Here is an 11117-nt window from a genome sequence, read left to right as displayed (position 1 = left end):
CTGGCAATGACGTCATCGCGCAGCTGACGACAAAAGCGGCAAATTTTCATCGGCGTTACCCAATGTCCTATAGCTTACCTGTGACCACGCCCATACGAAATGCATGCGCAGTAACTATCTGTAGATATATCGATTGCAAACTGTCGAATTGATACATCCAGGTTATCAAGTTCAAATATCGTCGCGTTGTCTGTAGGCAGAAAAGTGAAGTAACAAGAAACCAGCGCTTTTTCACGTTAGCGTGGCGAAGTCTTCGTTGTCTACGTCTCAGTGTAACGGTGTAATATTTCTTGCCTCCCCCAAAACTCTCTACAGACATATGCGCTGTGTTAAAGTGTAGGTCCTTGCTTTGTCTCAATTATGCGGACGTAAGAAGTCCTGATATATAATAAATTAGATATTCTTTTGAAATATTTGAATTGTTTTATTGGTTCGCTACGGATACTTAGTATGGTAAGCACTTGCAGTCTGTAATGGTGACTTCTGTTGAACAGCAAGAAGTGCTCAATGCGCGGCCATATTTTATGCGTGTATCTTTTAGGCAGTTTATTTCCTTGTAGTTTCCAGCCTTTTGGTTACTTATTATACCCACTTGGCCAAGAAGTGGGATGTAGATATTATGACAACGCCAACTATCGCTTTGAGATGATAACCGCGTGTAGGTGATTAGGATTTCCCTACGATGGTACATACCAACAATTTTATTATGACGATGATTTTCATAGAGTGCCACATATCCACAACAGGGGATTGGCCAAATAAGGCCAAGTTGTCCAATTTGTCCAATATGGTTGGGCAATAGTTGTCCAATTTGACCAAGTTGTCGAACATTTTGACAATGCCAACTATCTCTTTGATATGATCGCAGAGTGTTGATGATGAGTATGATTTCCACGCTATGGCACATACCCACAACTTGATTATGATTTCCATACTATGGCACATAGTCCCAATTTAATTATTATGATTATTTCCATACTGTGGCACATACCCGCAATTTGATTACGATGATGATCTCCATACTATGGCACATAGTCCCAGTTTGATTATTATGATGATTTACATACTGTGGCAAATACCCACAATTTCATTATGATGACGATTTCCATACTATAGCAAATAGTCTCAGTTTGATAATTATGATGATTTCCATACTGAGGCAAATACCCGACAATTTGATTATGATGATTTCGATACTATGGCACATGCCCACAATTTCATTATGGTGATGAATTCCATATTATGACAGATACCCACTACGGGGAATTCGCCAAGTAGTGAGTGGTACATACTGTGCCCCTCAACTAGCTCTTTGATATGATCGCAGAGTGTTGATGACGAGTATGATTTCCATTCTATGGCACAAAACCATAACGTGGGATCGGGCACGAAGCGCACCCGAATGCCGATAATGATGGTGATGATTTCCATACAATGGCACAAACCCAAATGTGATTTTGATGATGACTTCCAGTATAGAATTTGTCACATTTCGTAGCACGGGCGAGTAGAGTACATGCTGCGGGCCAGTTTCCCGTACGGCAAAGACGAAGGAATGAAACGGGCAACTTTAGGGTGTTTCATAAACCGCTTCATAAAAGTTGCGCTTTATAGATTTCACCATGGTCGTTGAATTTGGATAATTTTTTTAAATACTTAGCGAACACGATTGCATTTTTTTACTGAGCAAAAGCAGCAACGTTTACCTCTGACTTGACGAACGTATATTTCAAAGCATCACGGATTGTACAACTTTGCTCCTCCAGCTAGATTGCCTTAAAGGCAACACATGAAAACCTAAGAAATGATAGTCCATAATTATCAAACAAATAAAGCTCTGTACTTATTAGTGCCGTTACTCAGTTCGGTAATAATTTTCTTTTTCTTTCGCAATAATCTAACTTATTAAACTGTCGCGATGTAAGAGACCGGACTAGCTCGGGATTCAAGAAACTAAATCCATAGCGCGGAAAGAAGACGAGAATAGGGAGAACACAAAACAATATTACTGCAGAACTAATCTCCTTAAATGGAAAATGAGACATCCACCAGATTGTTGCAATTGCTTCAACAGAAACCCCACGCGGGTTCCTCGAAAGAAAAGCCTCGCAGTCGAAGAAAAATTCGTCCTGATCCGGGACCTAATAGTACATTTCCGAAATTGGTATTCGTACTGGTCCGGGACTGATTTTTTTTCTTCAAGTGCGAGGCTTTTCTTTCGTTCCTTTGTAGCAATTGCTACGATTGTGTGGATGTCTCATTTTCCATTTAATTACTTCTCTCCACCTAACGGGTTTCCGCTGAACTATTACGTCAACTCGTCTCATGTTGACTGTCAACGTTAATGTAATTAGCATTCGAGTTATGAATCAACATACCATATTTCTGAAGCGACGATTATTTACCAACTGTAGCGGTCATTCTGAGATTTTCGTGGCTTCGGATATACGCGACCGACATCGGCATCGTCCCTCTTGGCTGTGGTACTCGGCTTCCAAGGTCTCCCATAAGCATGGCGGCATCGCGATGACTCTATGATGACGGGGAAGGCATGATGATGGGATGACGAAGAAGGAATGACGTCATTGGAATGACAAATATAGTATGACGACGTTGGCATATGACGTCAGTGATGTAAAGATTCGCAATAGATGACGGTGGTATAACGACGACAGGGTGCAGACGATATGAGGACAATGGGATGACGAAGAGTGTATGACGACAATGAAGTGACGACGACGACGGTATAACGACAAACGGATGATGAAGCCGGAATGAAGACGATTGCACAACTACGATGGCATGACGATGAAGGTATCACAACGCCGGTGCGTGTTACCGTAGACTGCCTGACTACGACACAATGACGAAGATGGCATGATAATAGTATGAGGACACTTGGAATGGTGGTTGGCGACTCTGACGATGACGGCGTCAACCCGATGGCATGACGATAGTCGGATGGAAAGCTGAATTGACGACGATGCAACGGCCCCGATGGCATCGCGAGCAAAAACCTAGTGGCCCAAGAGGCTAGACAACCTGGGTCACTGTGCGTGCGTGAGATGCTAGATAGATAGATAGATAGATAGATAGATAGATAGATAGATAGATACATAGATAATCTCAAAACGTCTGAAGCAGGCAAGGAATGCTAATAGCAATAATACATAAATAAGAATCCCGGTTTTTGTCAGTACCGACCTACCGGGCCGGAACGACAATGAAGGAAACTATGAACAAATAATTAGAAGAAGCATTAATCTCGTGTTACCTGTTAAAGCAGTCTCACAGCCAAATTTTGCATTCATTTGATGGAAAAGTAGACTGATGAAAAGGAATGGAAAACATGCAAACAAGTGCCCCAACTGGCCCACAATATTTTCGTACGTTTCGAAAATTTTCGTCGACAAAAATATTTTGAAATCCAACCCACTATGTTGAGCCTTTTATTCGTTTTAAACGCAAAGTAATTACTGTTTATGGACTAAGGGCAAATTTCAGAATTTCAGGGCAAGCTAGCGCGGTACTCCAAGCATCTCTTTCCTTTCTGAATATTTTCTGCCTTACCGCGACTGCATTTAGGGCAATACTGACGTTTCCGATTTGCTAGAAGTAATATTACCCATTAAGCCTAGTTTGACTTCCTAAGTGTACCTTCAAAGAAAGTCGGGGGCAGGATACTAGAAGGGTAACAGGACAGACTACTTTTCCTTTCTCTCTTTTATTCAATTATAGGTACACTCCTAGCGGATTTCTGCCATCGCCGTCGCCGTGAGGTTTCGTATTAAGTCCGAGGACAATAAAATGGTCGCCGCACGCCGTATGCTGTATGTGCGAGTGAAAGAGCGCGAGGGACGCGCGCTTTCACTTAGAGCAAACGCACGGCGGAGATTAACCGCGAAGTCTTCCGTCGCGCCAATGACCGTGGGGGTATGGGAGACGGCGTTATGCTCCGGCATCAACTGCGTATTTCGCGACCGGGCGCAAGGGGAACTGGCAACTTAATCTCTCGCGTGAAAGGAGGAAAGCGGGAAGGCAGCGCAGGAGGGAGGGGGTGCGGATTCTACTCTGCCAGCAACTGCGGACTTGTAACTTAGTGCAGCCGCGGGCGGTCGCGCGCGCCCTATCTTGAAAGTGATCTGCGCACGGCTCATAGCTTTGTGCGCGCTGTGCTTTCGCGCTCAGTTTCCGTTGAAGTGACAGATCTCACGAAGGTCACTTCGCTCGCTGCTGCCAACCATGCTTGCTCACGCCAGCGTTTTGACAGCGAGTGTCCACGGTAATCGAGTGTGATGTGTTCTTGTTTGCTTGTGCGCCCTGACACCATGGTTGTTAATTCAGTTAGTAAGCGAATGCTTGCTATCGCAATTAATGCTTCGCCTTTCGGACAAAACGGCGGCTTTTTTGAGTAGATGCACCGTCTGTGAAATGAGCGAAATTATGTTTGTCGCCGCGAGAGCAGCGAGCGCCGGAGGAAGTAGGCGCCCGGAGGTGGAGAAGGGAATCGCCGCGTAATCGCGCTTCCCATTTGCGCTTTGACGCCTTGGTGCTCACTGCGCATGTTCGCGGTTCCATAGGCCTGCGCGTAACCCGCGTTCACGAAGTGAAACGTCACTATGGCTTTTTTTTTTACTTGAATCCTTGGCTTAGATTCACGCTACCGTGTATGTAGTCCAACAATATAATATGTCTTATTTTTACGGTGCCATGTATTCAGTATTCTGTAGGACAGCGCAAACTGTGCTTTGTACAAGTTTCATTAGGCGTGGGACCATGACTCAAGCTACGAAAAAAAAAAGGATACGCAGAGTGTTAGAACGTGTGTAGGTGGCACCGTTGATTACAACACAAACACGATTAGAAAAAATTCCAGTTGGGGTCAAAATGAAGAACTGAAGGCGCTTTAGGTAGTCGGGAAGTGTTCGGACTATTTTCTGTGCTCGTGGGTATACAAGCAGAAAAGAAACCAGAGCGTTCCAGCTTGCAGCTTGGTAATCCATACTAAAGTTTCTATAAAACCCCACTTTGATGTGTAATGACGAGAACTTTATTTTCACTCGTCGTGTTTAAAAAATACGCTTCGGAAAAATTTGGTAGGTAACAGAATGTTTTTGATGATAAGACGTGGTTGGGTTAACCAGGCTAATCTTCGTTTCCGAAGCCCTAATATTCAACAATGTAGTGGAGCCTAGAGAAGGAAGTCGGGAAGCGGAAATAGCTCTTTATGCGCTTATGTCGTTCCCCGCGACCACAGCCTCATGGAAAGGCGAGCCCGCTTTAAATTGTGACATTTGTTCTCTATTATCTACACGGGCAACCACAGCTTCGTCGCGTTTCAGCCCGTCTGTCTCTCCACGCGTCGGGACATTAGCGAACGGTATTCCGGCAGCGTTAATTGGCCTCATTAGAGTTCCACGTCCAGGCTCTGTCAAAGCTGGCTACTGACGTCAATTCCAGGCGGAAACATTTCCGGTGCACGTGACGCGACAGTCTGCGTGGGAGTCGCGGAGGCAGGCGTGATTTGTCGTCCCGGCAACGTCCGTTCGCCAAGGTATTCAACATGGCAAAAATTTGATGAGTATTTTATGTTCATTCCTCTATAAGCTAACGATAGGCTTCGAAGGCACAGTGCTTACACGCTTTCCCGCGGGTATGGGGCGTCGGCCGGTGCAGGCGTACGCCAGGAATGCTATATGTGCTTCGACGGCACGACAGAGGAAGGACCGTTTTGTGCAGTCTGCTCCACGACCAGACAGAGAAAAAGGAGAAATAAGATCTAGTTACGTACGCACGTCTGGAGGTACTTACGCGTAACGAGTTGCTTCCGCCCGAAAACGTTGCTGCCATCGCACAAAAGACTAGATAATTTGATTACAGAATCCAAGCACCAGCTAAAGAAGTTCAAGAAAAGGTAACCAGAACGCCGGATAACTACAAGGAAATCAACTGCATAAAAGATACACAAAGAAAAATGTCAGTTAATTCAGCAGTTCTTGCTGTTAAACAGATGTAACGAATACCAACTTTCAAGTAAAGTGAGGCCAGAGCTTACCATATAAAAATATAAGAGTTAACCAATAAAACAATATATATATATAGGAAAATCAGAAGCACAACTTCGCGGTTATCTAGGGTTTATTATTTTCCTAGATTGCCGGGAAAATAATAAACCCTAGATAACCGCGAAGTTGTGCTTCTCATTTTCCTAAATACGCTTGGCCCATTGAAAAATCCAGTTACTACTATATATATATATATATATATATATATATATATATATATATATATATATATATATATATATATATATATATATATTCAAAATTCACGGCTTTCTTGCATCCGCATAAATCAGAGAAAGCAAGGACCGACCCTTTAACACAGCGCATGTCTGTAGAGAGTTTTTTGGTAGGCTAACAATATTGCACCATTACACTGAGACGTAGACAACGATAGCTTCGTCACGCTAACGTGAAGAGCACTGGTTCCTTGTTACTTCACTTTTCTGCCAAGAGACAACACGAAGACCTTTGCACTTTGTAACCTGGCTGCATCAATTCGACAGTTGGCAATGGGTGTATCTACAGGTAGTTACTGTGCATTTATTGTTCATGTGCTGCTTATGGGCGTAGTCACAGTAAACTATAGGACACTGGGTGACGCCGACCCAGCTTCGGTGCATTTGGCGTCCGTAAGCTGCGCGATGACGTCATTGCCAGAATGTCGTCGCCTACACATGAACAGTGGGACGGGAACCGACAAACAGAGGCTACCGGAAAGGGAATGCGCCGAAGAAGCGTCTAATCGATCGTATTTAAGCCGCGCGTGGAACACGCCTCGAATTCACCGAGACTGGACATGACTGCGTCGTCGCGGGTGGTGTGGCGATGACAGGGGCTGAATGCCGGCCATACGCGCCGATTCTCGAACAATGCTCGTCGCGAGAGCGTTTCTCGGTTCAGACACGTGAGACTGCCTCGGGGCACACCGACGTTTAATAGAGCAAACATTTACCGGTGAACAGCGAAGCGTCAAGGAGCGCCATTGTTAGCTTCAGTCGGTGCGTCAAACACCTGTGTTGTTGCAGACGCGTGCGAAATGTAGGTGTCTGGGCTAGCCCTGCAACAAAAGTTGTTGCAGGGCTAGTTGGTTCGTGACTTGAGGACAAAAGGAACGTTGCTAAGTAAACGAGGACCTTTTGTCCTTGAGACATGAACCAACTAACTTATGGCGGCCGTATATTTCGTTTGTGTCTCACTTCGATCTCGTCTGCTTAGCGCCGTGCCTTTTGTACTTAACTTATATCGAGCTTTCCCGTTTATTAAACCAATGATGCGCTTGCAGGCGGATCGTTGTCACGTTCAGGATTGAGGACATTTAAGTAGCGTCATTGGTTTCATTGCGTAGTTCCATAGAGACGAAGGACGGTCACCAGCATATTTGTAGCTGTACTATTGGTGGCTATGCATATAGACCACTTCGTCGTTTGTGTGCTGTCTTCTAGAGTGCGAGAGGCGGCGTGGAAGGCCTCTGTCATCCTCCTTTCCCGTCGCTGGAACCATCTCCTGCAGCCGCCCGGTTGGTAGAGACGGAGGGCTGTCGCCAATAATCCGGCGTTCCTCTCTCTCTCTCTCTTAGGGAAGATACCGCGTCCAATAAAGCACTCACGGTGGCCAAAAAAAAAAATCCATTCGCATTAAAAGTTACGCTCCATTGACCTAGGCGATTCATCTAACGTGCCAGAAAATGCCAAAGTAACCCCAGGGAAAATAAATTACTACGAGAGCAGCACCGTATTCCTCATGGAGAATTTATGAACGTTTTCTTTGATTAAAAGGCTGCCGGACACGGTGCACCAATTTGGAAGCTATTATTCAGTGCCTTTTGTGTCGCTATGGCTTTGTTGTCATGGCGTCTCTATTTTTATTGCACGTCGGGGCATATGGGTAGCCGGCGCCTCTACAAGGTGCCAACATCTCCTCACACGCAATAATAAAAAAAGAAGAAGAAGAAAGAACGAACGCATAAGTGTGCATACCTAGTATAATGTGATGGTTAGGAGGTCATATCTTAATGGCTCGACAATTTTTCAGACATCAGTATGTCGATTCATGAATACCTTCCAATAAGGACAAAAAAAAAGCAATTCAGACAAAACATATGATGGCTGCTGAACATTCAAACGTTACTGAGTGATTTGTTATTGCCAGACAGGCCCTTTTGCATCTGATATTTTTCTTTTGCAGCGAAGCTGTTAAGGGCTAGTTCCCCCAGGATCGTGTCCGCGGGTAGAAAAAAGCATCATTATCAGCATTTCGGCTCCATGTGCGTGGCGGTTTCCCGCCAGCTGTGCCTTAGCATGGCACAGATGTCAAAACGGATGACTAACATGACTGACAGGTCATGACATCAATAACATCACCAAAACGGATGACTAACGTGACTGATAGGTCATGACATCAATACCATCTCATGCTTGTCAGTTACGTCACGATTAACGATAATGAAATCACGTGTGGCGCATACCCGCATTGGATATGCGGGTATGAGCCAGTGATATGCGTTATGAGCCAGGGTCATGAAATAAAGAAAGAAAGAAAGAAGAAAGGAAGAAAGAAAGAAGAAGGAAGGAAGAAGGAAGGAAGGAGGAAGGAAGGAAGGAAGGTAAGAAAGAAATCACGTGTGGCTCATACCCGCGTTGGATATGCGGGTATGAGCCGCCGAGAGCAGGAGTGGGAGAGATCTCACAGGATCCTGACGCTGCCGTGCAGTGGGCCGCGGCTGTTCACGCTGTGGCTCATCCGCTAGTCTATGACGATGGGGCGGACTTGGCGCAGCAGACGCACTACTTGGCCATCCGGCCCGGCGAAAACAAGACGCCTGTGTCCTTGCCTTGCTCTTTGACGAACATGCTGAAGACGGTCAATATAATCAATAAAGATAATATATAAATTCAATATAGCAAAATGCACTACCGCAGACCCACCATAGTCACAGCTTCGCAGGCTTCCATCTTCACAGTAGTGGAAGGACTCTTTTTTTGTTTTTTTGCTGGATAAACTTTCTTTTGATAGCCGCACGTGTGCAGCAGACAAAGCAATTTCCAGTCCCCTGCCGGAGCATTGCTGCTTGCTAATCGTCAGTGACGTAACAAATTTTCATGCATATCATACAATGTTTGTGTTTCTTGACTGCACATCTCACAACTTTAATAATAGTGCAATATTCACGTGTGATGCGCAAGCTATGGTGAAATGTAAACAAACAATCAGGCGGATTCGCGTGCGGAGGGTAGCGATTTTACGTTGACGATGGTGAAGTATGACGTTTGTCGATTAAATAGTAGTGATTATAGAGGTTCATGCACATTAAACACAACGCTTCTGGAAATGCATTTATAGGGATTCCCTACCCCTTGTGACCGCAGTGGTACGTGCCCATTTTGGAGAATTGGCAAATTATGGGCACACGTCCAGGGGCACATTCCAAATGGCCCAGGAATAGAATAGCCCAAAAAGTCGCAATTACGCCCGAAAGGCGAAGCATCGATTGCGATAGCAAACTAGTAGACAGCTATACGAAGTAAGGATAGTAGTTTTATCGGTCGTGTAAAGTTGTAAATATTCGCTTACTAACTAAATAAACAACAGGGTGTCACGCGCGTACAGGTAAACATGAACACATCTCGCTCAATGACCGCGGAAACTCGTCAAAACGCTCGAGTGAGAAAGCGCGCAAGCGGCAGCGAGCAAATTGACCTTCGCGCTGGCTCTCGCTTCAACGCGAACTTTATTCCAAAGCACAGCGCATGCAAAGCTACCGCCCCTCCGCGCATGCACTTTTTAGCCATTGCAGATCACTTTGAAGATGAGGCTCCCGCGGGCGCACAATTGGCCACATCACAGATCGCTTTCAAGATACGCGCCCTCGCGTTAACTCCGTGAGCAGCAGCGACACATCCGGTGGCACATTCACAGGTCCCCAGAAATGAGGTACATCAAACATTTAAAAAAAGTAGCAAATTGAAGAAGCTGTTGAATAGCATGTGTTCTTCCATATAGATTATTGTACTTCAGAGAGTACAATGATCTTTTGTACTTTGAGCAACCCAGTGTGAGCACTTTATCTCCCCTTATTTTGTGATGCGCCATTAGGGGCCTTTAATGGAAACTGAAATGATCGTTAGGAGATATTACATGGTTTAATTAGCCTAAAAATGGCACATGCTATCGAATCCCCTATTGCTTCTGTTCTTCACTGCCCAAGTATACCATGCACTAAAGCATCTACAAGCTACCGTGATTACTGAGTGTTAGTACTTTGTTAGATTACTAGCACTCACTTGTATTGCATCATCACCTCATTTTGCCCTCTTCCTTTGCTTGCTTCTCCCGGGAGCTTCACGCTAGTGCAGCAGCAGGCCGGAGCCTTGGTCCTTCAGTCTACCTTTCCTATTATTAAAGCTTTTCTCGGCCGAGACAACCCATTAACGTTCTACTAACGGGCACGTCGTCCTCGTGCATTGTGTAATATCGCTTTGAGAAGTTTTCCCTTGACAGGATCTACCACCCCCCCCCCCCAAAAAAAAAAAAAAAAACACAGTAAATATGAGGGGCGCCATAGAAAGAGGAGTCTGCATAAGTTATAACAAGTGGCGCCATTTACATAGCAACTGCTGCCTGGTACATCAGCGGATTATCCCCCCCCCCCCCTCAGGAATGCGACGGTCATGGTATGGAATTGAACTCACGTCCTACAGCGCTCAGCGGCAGACCGCCGTAGACCCTAGGCCTCAGCGACGGTCTCACCTCGCGATAAGGCCACGCCAAAAGAAGGGAGAGAAGCTACTTTCATGTTGCTCGTATTTACGGAGGCAGTTGCAGAATCCTCTAAAGCGGACCGGACCTTTTTTATATAAGGAGCCCCGCGGCTTTCCTATAGCGCCGCTGAAGCGAGAGCTCCAGCATCTCTATCTCAAACAGGGCACCTTGCCTGTGACAGATCTGACATGTACCGTTTACTTGAAAGGCCCGCGCTTTCGTGCAATGCGAAATACTAGCCTGTATGTGACAGGAAAGGAACTCTTCTGCGTCTGGTGACAATTTTTTTAAATA

The sequence above is a fragment of the Dermacentor silvarum genome, chromosome 7 (genome assembly GCF_013339745.2).
Source record: "Dermacentor silvarum isolate Dsil-2018 chromosome 7, BIME_Dsil_1.4, whole genome shotgun sequence".
Lineage (NCBI taxonomy): Eukaryota > Metazoa > Arthropoda > Arachnida > Ixodida > Ixodidae > Dermacentor > Dermacentor silvarum.
This window is presented reverse-complemented; position numbering follows the sequence as displayed.